Below are 13,433 nucleotides of genomic sequence, written 5' to 3' on the forward strand. Positions count from 1 at the left end.
TTGTGAAATTGTGTAGGTTAATCACATAAAAGSTGTAACTCCTTATACCTGGCATTCATTTCTTGTGCTTAAGTAACTTCCAGCCTGTTTCAGAACTTGTCAGCAGTGCCACCACCTTACACGCACATGAACATTTATTACTACATTTACAGCAATGTCCTTTCTCATAGTAGAAAGAGCAATGATTTTAAATCAGGAGACTGCATGTCTGGTCACTTGGAGAACATGGATGGATGTTTGCATTASTGCATAGCCATGGGGGTAGCATGCCCAAGACATGGTAAGATATCAGAACTAATTTCTATGTGCTCATTGTAGTGGTATAATCCCTGTCACAACTGCAAAAACTCAGTATTGTGCTTGGTCCATTACAGAAAATAAATGAGTGCTGCTTCAGGAATTTTACCATAAATGCCTTCTTAATGGTCAGAGTAACGTGTTTTGTAGCCCTGGTAACTGCTGTTAATGGGGAAGAAACAAAGGCAATGGATAATGCAGCAACACTGGTACTAAACCCTGGGACTCCAGGAAGGCTGTGGATTTCACTTTCTAGGGGAATCTCCTGACACTAYAGTTAAAAGGTATCAGTTCAGGACTGTAACATTCTCTAGCCCAGGTACAGTTTTTGTGCATCCATGACTTCCCTGCTAGAACTGATTACAATATTACCCATAAGATTAAGTGTCATGGTATTTCTTCAAGGCAAGAATTTAGCAAAGAGCAAAAAAAGGCTCAAAAAGAAGTAGTGATGCTGAATTATTTGGAAAGTAACTGCCTTTCTTCAAGTCTTAGGCTTATTGGTATTTCTTGGATATATGTTAGGATTATTTTATTCTATATTTGGCTGTTAAAAGCAGGAGTAAAAATTTCTGGTATCATTCTGAAGCATTCAATGCTGCCCACTGACAGCAATTCAAACCTGAACAAAATAATCCTCAGGCCTGACTCAGTGCAGCAATTCTAGCTGCAGTCCGGCTCCAAGACTAGGAGCTTGGGGCTAGCAAATTCATCATGACATTCCTTGCTTTGCCCAAAAGTGAAAGGTAACGCATAAAGCTTTTCAAAGCTACATACAAATGAAAGTTCTGCTCTGATTAACTACTCACCATCCTCTACAGTACACATGGTACCCTAGTCCTTTTAATAGTCAGAGATTTAGCCTGACATCTGAAAACTGTGGTCGGTTCCACCCAGCACAATAAAATCTCTGAAAATTGATTCCAATAAGTCATTATAGCAACGATAAACAGAGGACATCAGCACCTATCTCCTGTACGCTAGATTTCACACTGAATGGTTCCTTGGTTATCGGATGTGCATTTGCTTTGCAAACTACCATCAGGAGACATATTCAAAATTCAAAATCTTTTCATTTCCTTGGTTGAAACACTTCCAAAATTTCTTGCAATGCTTTTGTCTCTGATAGTCTTTTAAAGCTTTACACAAATTTTGCCTTTCCCCTGCTGACCATCAAAGTAGTTTCCTCWCTAAAATTGTCATCCTGCACAAATGGCACAGTCATGCTTCGTAAGTCACCCAGTCTTGGAAGCAGCTGTTCACTCACGGCTACAAAAAGAGTCAGAGATGRGTATATAGGACTCATCACAGAAATCTCTGGGCACATCCCAGAAACACAGGTGCAGTGGAAATCCACACGCCTGATAACTCATTACCCCATAAGCTCACTGAACCAGAACTGTCCAAAACTACCCTCATTGCATAAATATACAGGAAAAATRGGACAGTTGGCTTGGCAAGCTGTTGAAGTAAAAATTGGCTATGCAAATAATATGCATGGCCGAGGTTATGTGTTTGGCAAATGTGGCTTGGGCCAAATAGAGCATTTGTTCCTAAGTCCTTTAGAACTAAAACCAAGGGCAGACTTCAAAATAAATTCARTTAACTGGAATGAACAGCTTTTTCCTCATTCTCTCTAGCTTGACTAGCCACAGACTGTGTTGTATGACAACTTCAGAAGAGTATATACTCTTGGGTACAGCCTCACTACGAGACTTACTTTTATACCCGTACCCCTCAGGCAGTAGTAATATTTGAACGCTAGATCTTCAGTATTCTCGTTATATCTATTCCAGTAAATTAATCAGTGCAAAGGTCTGTTTCTTGAGTTACTTGAGGCCAGATGGAACTGTCTGATCACATCCACACTGTAAGACTCTGTTACAGTCCACACCAGGGTGGCTGTATCCAACATATCTATTGAAAATGGTCCCCGTTCCATGCTAACTCCCCAAATACAACCAGAAAATCCTTYGGAGAGTGCTAGCTGGACCATTCTAAAGATATACCAGGAAGCATTTTAATAATTTGACGATGTAGGTGGCTGAGTTTCTGTGCTCTGGAGCATCCCCAAGCATTGTTTGATTTGCTGRTATACCTTAGCTTAAATGCACAAGACAGCTGCTGTTTGGCTACACAGCAAGATTCTCTGTACTTTGCAGATCCACAAACAGTWACCTAAATTAACTTGGTTATTGCGTGGAAGTTTGGCAGAGTAAGAAAGAGATTGCTGAGGATCGGTTTACCCTACTGAGTTTGTTCAGAGYATGCATAGGTAGCTGTTCTACACTGAACGGTGGAATATGACCATGTCTCGCACATCCTAACTAGGTAGCTACCATTGGCACAAAACCTTCTTTCATGGAAGAGCAAGGAGCAGACCACAGACATCCTTATTCTAATGGAAACAAATTTCAGAAATTCATTGTTCACTGTCTAAAAATATATATATCATTAAGAATCTGTTTTAAATGGACATTCTACAAGTTTCAAGGAGCACCCTGTTGTTCAAGCACTGTGGGTTTTAATGGAAAACAGCTCTGCATTTAGTTTATCTGCTGCCTTCATGACTTTGTAAACTTTGGTTCCTCATTGCCCTTCTCTGTGCTTTCTGTAACCTTATCACATCCCTCCTGAAGTGGAGACCAGAGCTGCACACAGCATTTACAGTATGGGTGTAGCAAAGTTTTATAAAGCAGCAAAAGGGCATCCTTTGATTTTTCTTAATGTCTTTCCTGATGATGCCCAGCTTTCTGTTGGYTTTTTGGCTGCCACCGCACATTAAGCCAGTGATTTCAGAAACCTGCCAATAGTAATGCCAAGTTCTCTTTCCTGAGTTAACTGCCAGTATCACGGAGGCATGATTTAGATTATTTTCCCCAGGACAGCTACTGCACGCTTGTCTACACTGAAGCTCATCTGCTGCCTTTTTGACCATTCACTCAGTTTTATTATATCCTTCTGCAGTTCCTCACTGTCAACGAGAAACTTGACAAAGATAGTGAGGATAATTTGTATTATCCACAAACTGGAAACTTTAACAGCTTACTCACTTCAAGAGCATAGATGAATGTCAAATAAAAGTAAATGTGCCCACACATTTAGCTGGATATCCAAGCATGCTGAAAACTTATTTCCCCAGTAGACAAGCCCTAGGGGCCATGCCAGTCACTGAGAATGGAACAAACCTCACTAATCTRTACCAACTGAGGGACCTCACATACCCACTCAACATCTGTGTAGGCTGAGGATATTGTAACCGCAAAACCAAATTGCATCAGTTTTCTATAATTTTAGGGCCGTATTGTTACCACGTATTTTCCATGCTTACAGAATGAGCAAGGTGACATATACCCAGGATGAGCAACTTTACTGAATAAATCCTCAGCAAGTTTGGCAWGCAAGCTCCTTTATCTGGACAGGCAAGTGTTAGAATAGTACAGCTGGTGTTCCTATTACAGCAGTAGCAGTGGCTGGATACAAGTGAAAGCCTGAAGTTTGAGGCTGGCTGCACTATTTCACTGACCCTAGAGTGAATGAGTCAGTTCTTGTCTTCCTGGCAGAGGAAGAAAGGCACTGCAGGCATGGAACGGATCTGATGGAGAGACTTGCAGGTAAAACAAAAAGAGAAAATCTGGCATTTACTTTCTTCTATCTTTTAGATGCTCTTTCAGGCTCACTCTCCAGCAATATTAGATAGAATCATTTCTTGTAGAGAAGCCCAGAATTCCCTCACCACTTTGCAGAYGGCATTCAGCAGTACAGGCATTCACAGCTGTCCAGTATAAACCTGTCATAAAAGCTCACCTAGTTCCATTTACGAGGGCCATCTGTAATGAAAACATCCACAGTCTAACAAGTATGATTCTCCTTTTACTTGCAAGGTTCCCTTGAGGGGATGTTTGAGATGATATCTATTTAGTTCTTACTCACAACATTTATTGCTCTTAAATCAGTAATATACAGGCTAGAATTTCTTAAAACCTAAGGAAAGAAGTGCAAGGCAGAATCCCACAGCAGCAGTTTTGCGGTATGCTAAACAAGATCCACTCTAAAGATCTAACCAAGGATTTATAGAAAACAACTCACACAGATGAAAAACAAGTTCCCAAAATGAACAAAGAGTAGACAAATTCTCTGAGCGTGTTTAAAGAGAAGCTTTTATGCTAAACAGCTAAACAGCTACCTTTCCTCTTGAACTAACTGATCCAAGAGAAGCCACCGCTTTCTCTTCCATCCCCGAACTTCCAGCGTGCCTACAGCTGACAGCAGCTAGGCTGCGGGGTGGTGTTCCCACAGCCTCCATGGAGGTTCAGACAGGGCCTTGGCCAAAGGGACTGCAGCCCCTTTCCAGTTTTCATTCCTAGGGTTTCCTTTTGTGGCAAYCAAGGGGGAAAATGAAGGCAGTGTGAATGGAGGAATCTCCCAGCATCTCAGAATGCTTCTAGGCTGTGCACCTGGATACAGGAACTGGGAACACTAAGGATCCATGAATCTAATGATAATTTTGGAGCAGAAAGGTAGGATCTTCCTCTTCTTCCCATATTCTTATGGGCTTCTGGGCAAACTTGAATAAGAAAGCATGCTTTCTTTTTCTTTATTAGCTTTTAGGGATGACTGCAGCTGCTACTGCATGTCTTCAGCAGCTTATTATGGTTTATTTTACCTGATGCTAGCATAGGCTCTGTCAGTACCTTCCTAAATATAGATTCAATTAAACTTCTACCAGGTCCTAATATGATGGTATTCAAGCGTATGGCCTAATCCCTAAGAGGAAAGTGCAGACACTAGGATAGGAACACATAATGCAGCAAACCTGTCCACACTAGCAAGCATGGCTCACGTGACACAGCATCTGAACTCAGACAAGCCCTTAGCTTCAAAGTGCTCGGAGGTCCATGCCTGGTAAATCTATCATTTCTGACATATGAGTGACAGAAATAGAGTTTCTGCAATTTAACAACTTACTGCTTGTCAGCTTCATCAGGGCAAATGGCCACCTTTACTCTGCTAACTGAAACAAAACATGTTACCTGACATGACCAGGAAGCTTTGGATGGTAACTGAAGTTGATGGATCCCATTCTTTGGGATGAATAAAAGCCATTTCTGCAGAAGAAAGGGAGCATAACTCTGTGGTGGACTAAAAGAAGTCAGGAATATCTCAGCATTCATTCCAAGTGCAAAGCAATTATCTTGAAAACTTCCCAGCATAACTGTAATAATTTTTCACAGATTTTAGAGCAACTAAAACCACAAGTAAATCACACACTATAACTTGCTCCTTGCTATCAAGCAGCTCTCAACCTCCCTATAAATTATCCTAAAGGTCCTAGTCAAACAAAAATTACATCCTCAGGAAATAAAACTGTGGGGCACAAAGAAAGAACAGCAGAGGTCAGAGCAGGACTATAGAATCATAGAGTCAGTAACGTTGGAAGGGACCCCTGGAGATCATCTAGTCCAACCTCCCTGCTCAGCAGGGTCAACTAGAGCATGATAGACAGGGTTGCGTCCAGGTGGGCCTTGAAGATCTCCACAGAAGGAGACTCCACAACCTCTCTGGGCAACCTGTGCCAGTGCTCCGTCACTCTCACAGGGAAGAAATTCCCCCTCACGGTCAGGCAGAACTTCCTGTGCTTCAATTTCTGCCCATTGCCTCTTGTCCTGTCACACGGGACAATTGGAAAGGGTGCAGCCCTGTCCCCTTGACACCCTCCCTTCAGGTACTTGTACACATTGATCAGATCCCTCCTCAGTCTGCTCTTCCCCAGGCTGAACAGGCCCAGCTCTCGCAGCCGTTCCTCATAGGGCAGGTGCTCCAGCCCTCTGATCATCTTTGTAGCCTTACATTGGACTCTCTCCAGTAGCTCTTGTGCTGGGGAGCCCGGAACTGGACAGAGGACTCGAGATGGGGCCTCCCCAGGGCTGAGGAGAGGGGCAGGATCACCTCCCTCGACCTGCTGTCAACACTCTTTCCAATGCACCCCAGGACACCATTGGCCTTCTTGGCACATTGCTGCCTCATGGTCAATCTGTCATCCACCAGCACTCCCAGGTCCTTCTCTGCAGAGCTGCTCTCCACAAGGTCAGCCCCCAGCTTGTACTGGTGCATGGGGTTAGTTTTCCCTACGTGCAGGACTTGCCCTTGTTGACCCTCATGAAGTTCCTCTCCGTGCAACTCTCCAGCCTGTCCAGGTCTCTGTATGGCAGCACAGCCCTCAGATGTATCAGCCACTCCTCCCAACTTGGTAGAAGTTGAACAGGATGGTAGCCAGTCCTGAGCCCTGGGGGACGCCACTAGCTACAGGCCTCCAACTAGACTCCGCGCCACTGATGGCGACATTCTGAGCTCTGCCTTTCAGCCAGTTCTCMATCCACCTCACTGTCCACTCATCTAACTCACACTTCCTGAGCTTGCCTAGGAGGATGTTATGGGAGACAGTGTCAAAAGCCTTGCTGAAGTCAAGGGACACAACACCCACTGCTCTCCYCTCATCTACCCAGCCTGTCATTCCATCAGAGAAGGCTATCAGATTCGTTAAGCAGTATTTCCCCTTGGTGAATCCATRCTGTCTACTCCTGTTCACCTTCTTTTCCTCCATATGCCTGGRGRTGACATCCAGAATGAGCTGTTCCACCCCCTTTCCAGGGATGGAGGTRAGGCTGACTGACCTATAGTCGYCTGGGTCCTCCTTCTTGGCCCTTTTGAAGACTAAATGATTTTTTTCTGAGTTATTTTCAGAAACAAACTCAGTCATGCCCTAGAACCCTTGGAGCAGTGAATCTACCTCTTCCCATTGAAAGAGTTGCTGGTCTGGAAAAAGCTAAAAGATCCCCAAATCAGGAACTCATTGCMCTAACCTCTTCCCTAAAGAAAGAGCTCTCTCAGATGTACTGTCTTAAAGCACATTGCTTAAGGTAATCCTGGAATATGCTCCACTGAGGGCAATCAGCACACTCTAGAGGCATAGATACGCCGGACACAGCTTCTAGACAGAAACTGAGGGCCCAGATGTTCACACCATCTAAGCGGCAAAGCTGAGCATGATGGCAGTGTATGCTTTCCTGTGCTGCAGAAGTCCTCTGATCTGGTACCCWCAGTAGCACATCCCAGGCTCAGTTTCTAATCCCATTCTTGGTATTCTCATTCAAGGATTATGACAAGACAGCCAAAGGTGATAGCATTTTTCTGAAGGAGACTCTGGCCATCTGGAACAAGACAAGAATGTCCAAATTCATTTCACTCTGGTTTTCCTATTGCTCTACATGATTTTTAGAGTGCTATTATTTTAGCAAGTGTGCTAAATCACAAGGCATAGCTACTGAAAAAGCTTCCAAGAGCAGCAATTGTCATTACAAAGGTGTTAACATGTATACGTTATATACCCGTTTTTATTATTGTTTAAGTAATTACCCCTGGAAGATGTTTCATTTCTACTGCTTAATAATTTATGCGACAAGATGGCCATCAGCTGCAGTGACACTTAATGTGAAGCAGATTATTGCCATATGAAATTGCACTAGAAGAATTGTAAGAGCATCAAAATATTTTAAAAACAAGATTTTTATTTACTGAGATTATATAATGAAGAATTACTTTTTCCCTGTTTGCAGAGTGATCCAAAAATAACATTTGCTAATAAGCAATAAAATTTTTGGCAATCTCCCATTTACACTTTTCTAGGTAGAATAAAATATTTTCCATTTAAAAATTGAAAACAGTCACTTTAGTAGCTATCCATGTCTAACTAATGCTTTGTTTTAGTGTGCTCGGAAATGGTTTTTCTCTCATTCTCTCCATGACAGAAGTAGAAACCAAAGGTTGTTAGATCGACTGGCAGATCTTAAGAGCTATTCATCTTCTTTTGCCTTTGCAGATGTATTTTTCTTCCCTTTCCTAAAAACATATGGCTGAAAAGAAGCCCAGTGTTGACTTCTGTAGTTAACAAGCAGAAACTCTGGATTAGAATAAGTTGTGGATAAGGGCTGGGGAATTTCTCTGTCCAAAATGAAGAGTTACAGATTTAATAATGAAGTAGAGGGAGAAAAATTTTAAAGGTTTAATCAAGACAGAAGGTATGCCTGAGAAAAAGTGACAGTAGTGCAAGTGTCTCTCTAAACACAAATAGATTTCAAGTAACTTTCACTAGCTTTAGAAAAAAAAAAAGTATTTATATTGGTTCAGTGGGAATATGAATGTTTAATTTAAAGAGCAGACATTAACATCTATTTCCAAAGCAGAACTGTATGGACTTTTGCCATGGTGAAGAGGATTTGGAAAACTCTGGTGCCTGCCTGCAAGTTGTGCACGTTTAGAGGTCAGACCACACGGCAGCCAGCCAGCTCTAGAAATGGCAGGAGACCATCTCACCCCTCCAGGTAGAGGCCCTATGATCTAACAGAGATAAGAATATATATAGCCAAAGGGAAAKAGATGCTAAGAAGCTTGTAGATATTGCTTTTCTTCTTGGTCTGATGTATTTAAAGGGTATGAATTATTTATTTTACTGGAAGATATGAGACCGGTTTTCTTTGTTATCTCCACGTTTCCTCTTCCTGAAARATTTCCTAGTGCCCCATTGTGGTTATCTCTTCACTTGCACCCTTGATAAGTTCTCTCTCACAGATCAAAATGACTGCAATTTAAATTCACTCTTTTAGTGACTTCCATGCAATGGAGAATTACCCTGCATTACCTTGTAAAGTTCTACCCGCTCAGCAGTGCATAGGATACTTTGGCAAGGCAATTCTTTTAATACTTATTCAAACTACACATTTAATCATTCTGCACAACACTTGAGAGAGCAGATACACCCACAAAAAGATTCAATAACACTTCCAGAAATGAAGAAATTCAAAAAATAAAGAAACATTATGCTTTAAATTATGGGATTTACACATTATTAACTAAGTAGAACATACTACTACTAATCTCAGACTTTCAAGAGGTCATAACTTGGCTGTCAAGAGCACATCAGTACTCTCTCTGTCCCTGCGTGACACTTCAGATGCACATATCACCTGGCTTCCAGCTGCAGAAAGGGGAGATTTATCRAGAAAGGAGGAAGCTACACATAGTGGGAATGTCAGACCATTACTGCATAGTCTTCCGACAGCTTTTCTACARATACAGATCCCTGTTAGGGCTGCAGGAAACGAATGGATCATTTACTAGGCTCTGGCTAGACATTAGGCTGTCTGAACAGGATGTAGGAAACTGCTGGATAGGACAGGCGAAATTGCTGGATGTGACACATAGCAAYATGCAAAGCTGACAAAAGTTACAGATTATGCCATGAGGGATGGCTGGATTGCACAGGTTGTCAAAAAGAAGTTTTGTGTGAAATGGCCAAACTTCACAGATAGCTGAAAGGGAGCAGCAGGGACCTTTGGGAGAGTACAGTCTTGCAAGGTCTTAGTGTCTAGGGAACCTGTCAGATATACTAAATAAGAGTGAGATTACTTAGATAATAATATCAAAGATACCAGATTTGAGTATTGATGTAGCAAAACTGGGCCACCAGGGAATAGTAATTAGGGATGAGTTGTTTATTTGGGAGAAGACTTGGTCAGAGAAAAGGAGGTACAAGGGCACTGAAGTGTCCGGAAATGGGAAAGTTGAAACAGTATTTCTGAATTTAAACCATTTTAAAGCCTTCCTACCATTCTCCTAGTTAGAAGAGTTATAAAACTTCTTTATTTCAGTATCCTGTGTTCAACCCATATTTATAATGCTGTGTGTCAGAAAATCCCAGCATCTTAAAAGTCTTTCTATCCTGAAAGCACGTCATTCTTAAATGTACTTATATTACTCCACAGCTTTTCTTGACTGATAAAGTATATTCTAAAAAGGACTTTTTAAAATTAAAACCACTAGGTGACTAAATTTTACACTGCAGGACAAAATACACCAGCAATAAAATACCTTTGGGTACATTGCAAAAAAGTAAGTAGTACAGAAAGATGTTCTTATTTAAAATGAGGAGTGCAGTATGTTAGAAGCTGGCCGTGCAATWGCTTTGGGGGAAAGTCTGTAAGTCGTCTAAAGGGATTCTGCTGCCATTAAAAAAGCTATTGGAGCTTATATGTTTTTCTGCTTGCTGATATGCACACAGCCCATATAGCAGTCACAGCCTGGTATTTCCTTTGGGACCAAGTCTTCACTTTGCAGTCCTATACATTCAAGCTTTGAATGCTGAAGCATCATAAAAATGAAAAGCAAACAAACAATAAAGCCCTCAAACATATTGACAGAATTTAAAAAGAGGAGATTAAGCTGCCAGGGCCTGATTGCTCCTTGCAGGGCATTTTGTAGGTTTGCTTCATTACTAACAACTSAGATCCACTCCATCATGCCTTTCAGATCAGCACCTGACACACATTTTCTGCTGTCAAGGCTGCCTCAACAATTTTCCTCCTCAAAAACCCAGATTCCTCCTGCTGCCAGACTTTCCTTTTCACTYTCCCAGTCTCCGCACACATTCAGATTACTTCCACCCTCAGACATGTTCTAATCATTCCCACCTTAAAGATGACCAACATCTATGTCCACCTTTTCCTGTTTCCCTCCCTCTTTTCTTTGCTTACCTCACTGAAAACATGATCTTTAGCTGGAGCAGTAACCATGGAGTTCAATACTCATGACATGCCTTCCCTAAGCTCTTTGACCAAGTCGTCTCCGGCTGTAGAGTATGTACTCTACTTAGCGTTGCGGAGACCATGACTTCCCACACAACTGTGTAGCACCTGCTGCGGCAGGCCTTGCTCTTTACAGGAACAAGACAGCACTGTATATTAAATGAAACTATGGTGCAGAATTTTGCCTACTATCCAGGCCAACTCATTTCCAGCTTGCCAACATCCCATTACTTCACCCCATCCCCAGACAATCACCAAAATACTTTGACAGTAGTCAACAAGGAAGTTCACAGACATCTCATTTTTTTTCATACGGTTTTTCTTGCCTCAAGGTTACCACATGTTCCCACCTTGTCTTACTAGTTAATATTTATATATGGCCTCTCACTAGCCCCTCACTAGTCCTTAGGGCTTTTTGTTTCCATGTGCAACATAAATGGGCTCTTGACCTTTCACTGAGATTTCTCAGCGCTGCCACAGAACAACTTTACTAATCTGCAACACTTTAGAGGTCCAGGTATTGAGGGCTGAGTATGGAGAGGTACAGCCTCCTTTCAGTTAGCTTGTCTAGAYTCATATTACTCTTAGKCAGGGCTTGTAGCCACAGGCCAGAGGAGAAATAGATCTGTGGCATAATGTTTATTRCTGCCATTTTGACTCTACATTCTGGGAAATTAAGGCTGAAAGGAAATGATTAGCTTCTCCTTGAAAACTTAGGAGTTGTTTATCTCGGGACTAAGCTTGCCTTCCCAGGCAAAGAAGCTGTGAGGAAAGAACGTCTTTGAGAGTGAATTACTAAAGGCCACTGGCCAAAAGCCACATTGGAATGCAGTCATCGAACTGAGCATCAGGGAAGGAGCAGGATGGAAAAATTAATTTTATGATCTCTACCTCCCGAATGAAGCCCTGAATTTGAAGTTCACAGCAATGATCTAAYTAAAAGAAGCAGGGYKGGAAYTGGCATGTGCATGTGCAGACGAGAGCAAAGACCTGACACTATGGTACCCACGTAGCAATGGGCTGGAAATGGTAGTGTTGCTAAAACAAATGGCCTGTGAGCTTCACCAGGTGCCAGAAGAGCAGAATGGATGGAAGCTCCTCTTTYCTTGAGGATCACAGCTAGAGTTGGATCTCYGCCTCAYCCAGMTCCATTTCCCCCYATTTACAAGCATTCAGAGCCAAAAATCCTTATGTTCCCATCTGCAATCACTCCATCAGTAGCACAGTTATTAGCACTATTATTATTAGCACTGAAGAACTGCATAGCTCTGACTTTAGCTGTTCCAAGAAAACCCTCAGATGCACATGGTTTTTGGAGTCATACAGATATTTTTCAGGACAACATTTTTTTCCTTCAAATACACTATTTTTTTCAAAAGCAACAAAAATATTTCTATGGGAACAAAGTGGAAAAGAAGGAAAAGTAGCATACATCAAGCATATTCAAAGCACTATTATTTTCAAATTACATTTAAAAACTTTTTGGAGAATCATAATCTGTGATGGACACTTCTTAAAGCCCACAGTCAGGATGAAAAATTTCAGTGTTATCAAAAGAAGACAGTTGTATAGGCCTGAAATTTACCTTTTTCAAAATGTTCATTTTGAAGCTGGGTGTTTGGGAAGTTTTGTTTTATTCACTTTATCCTCCTGTTTCAGAACAAACTCTTTTCCCGACTGACAAAATTTCCTGGGAAGTAGATCACCCAATTCCCCCATGGCTCTACCGGTTTTGTTAATCAGCCTTAAAAATAAGCATGTGGAGACAGAAAAAGAATTAAAGGTAGTGTAAGGCAGCATGATTGCAATTGCAATGCAACACCAAGGGATAGATCATTGCTTGACACCTGGCTGGAACGTGAGATTTGATTTCTCTCTCTCAGTCCTGCCTTTGCTGCCCTGGCTGTCCCAAAAGGAAAATCCTCCAGCCAGGGTTCTTCCCCCTATGCACGTTGCCACTGTGAGCCCTCCCAGAAGATCACAGCCCAGAATATTTATTTGCCCATGCAGAAATTGAAGCACAGGCAGCTCCGCCTGACCGTGAGGGGGAATTTCTTCCCTGTGAGAGTGACGGAGCCCTGGCACAGGTTGCCCAGAGAGGTTGTGGAGTCTCCTTGTCTGGAGATCTTCAAGGCCCACCTGGATGCAACCCTGTCTGACATGCTCTAGGTGACCCTGCTGAGCAGGCAGGTCAGACTAGATGATCTCCAGAGGTCCCTTCCAACCTTACTGATTCTGTGACTCTATGATCATGAAAAGCCGGTGCAGGGGGCACAGTTCTCCATTTTAACGTAGGTGGAGCAGCCATTGACAGGAATAATTGTTACGTGCTACATTTCCAGTTTGCCTTGCATTTCACACAGGTAGAAATGGCTAATTCAGACATGACAGCCAGGGCCAGTGGCGCAATGGACAACGCGCCTGACTACGGATCAGGAGACTGCAGGTTCGACTCCTGCCTGGCTCGACCTTTTCCTTTGTACAGCTTGGCCACAG

General features: G+C 42.3%; 1 long non-coding RNA gene and 1 other non-coding gene across 2 annotated transcripts in view; one reads left to right on the top strand and one right to left on the bottom strand.

Moving 5' to 3' along the window:
- Nucleotides 1-13,433, bottom strand: part of LOC146586977 (uncharacterized) — a 58,605-nt gene that overhangs the window by 15,094 nt on the left and 30,078 nt on the right. The window lies entirely within an intron of this gene.
- On the top strand, nt 13,332-13,404 carry TRNAR-ACG (transfer RNA arginine (anticodon ACG)). Its single transcript has one exon. It is a non-coding gene; the product is annotated as a tRNA-Arg (tRNA).

The sequence above is a fragment of the Rhea americana genome, unplaced genomic scaffold (genome assembly GCF_003343005.1).
Source record: "Rhea americana isolate MKP2758 unplaced genomic scaffold, rheAme1 scaffold_63, whole genome shotgun sequence".
In the NCBI taxonomy this organism is placed as follows: domain Eukaryota; kingdom Metazoa; phylum Chordata; class Aves; order Rheiformes; family Rheidae; genus Rhea; species Rhea americana.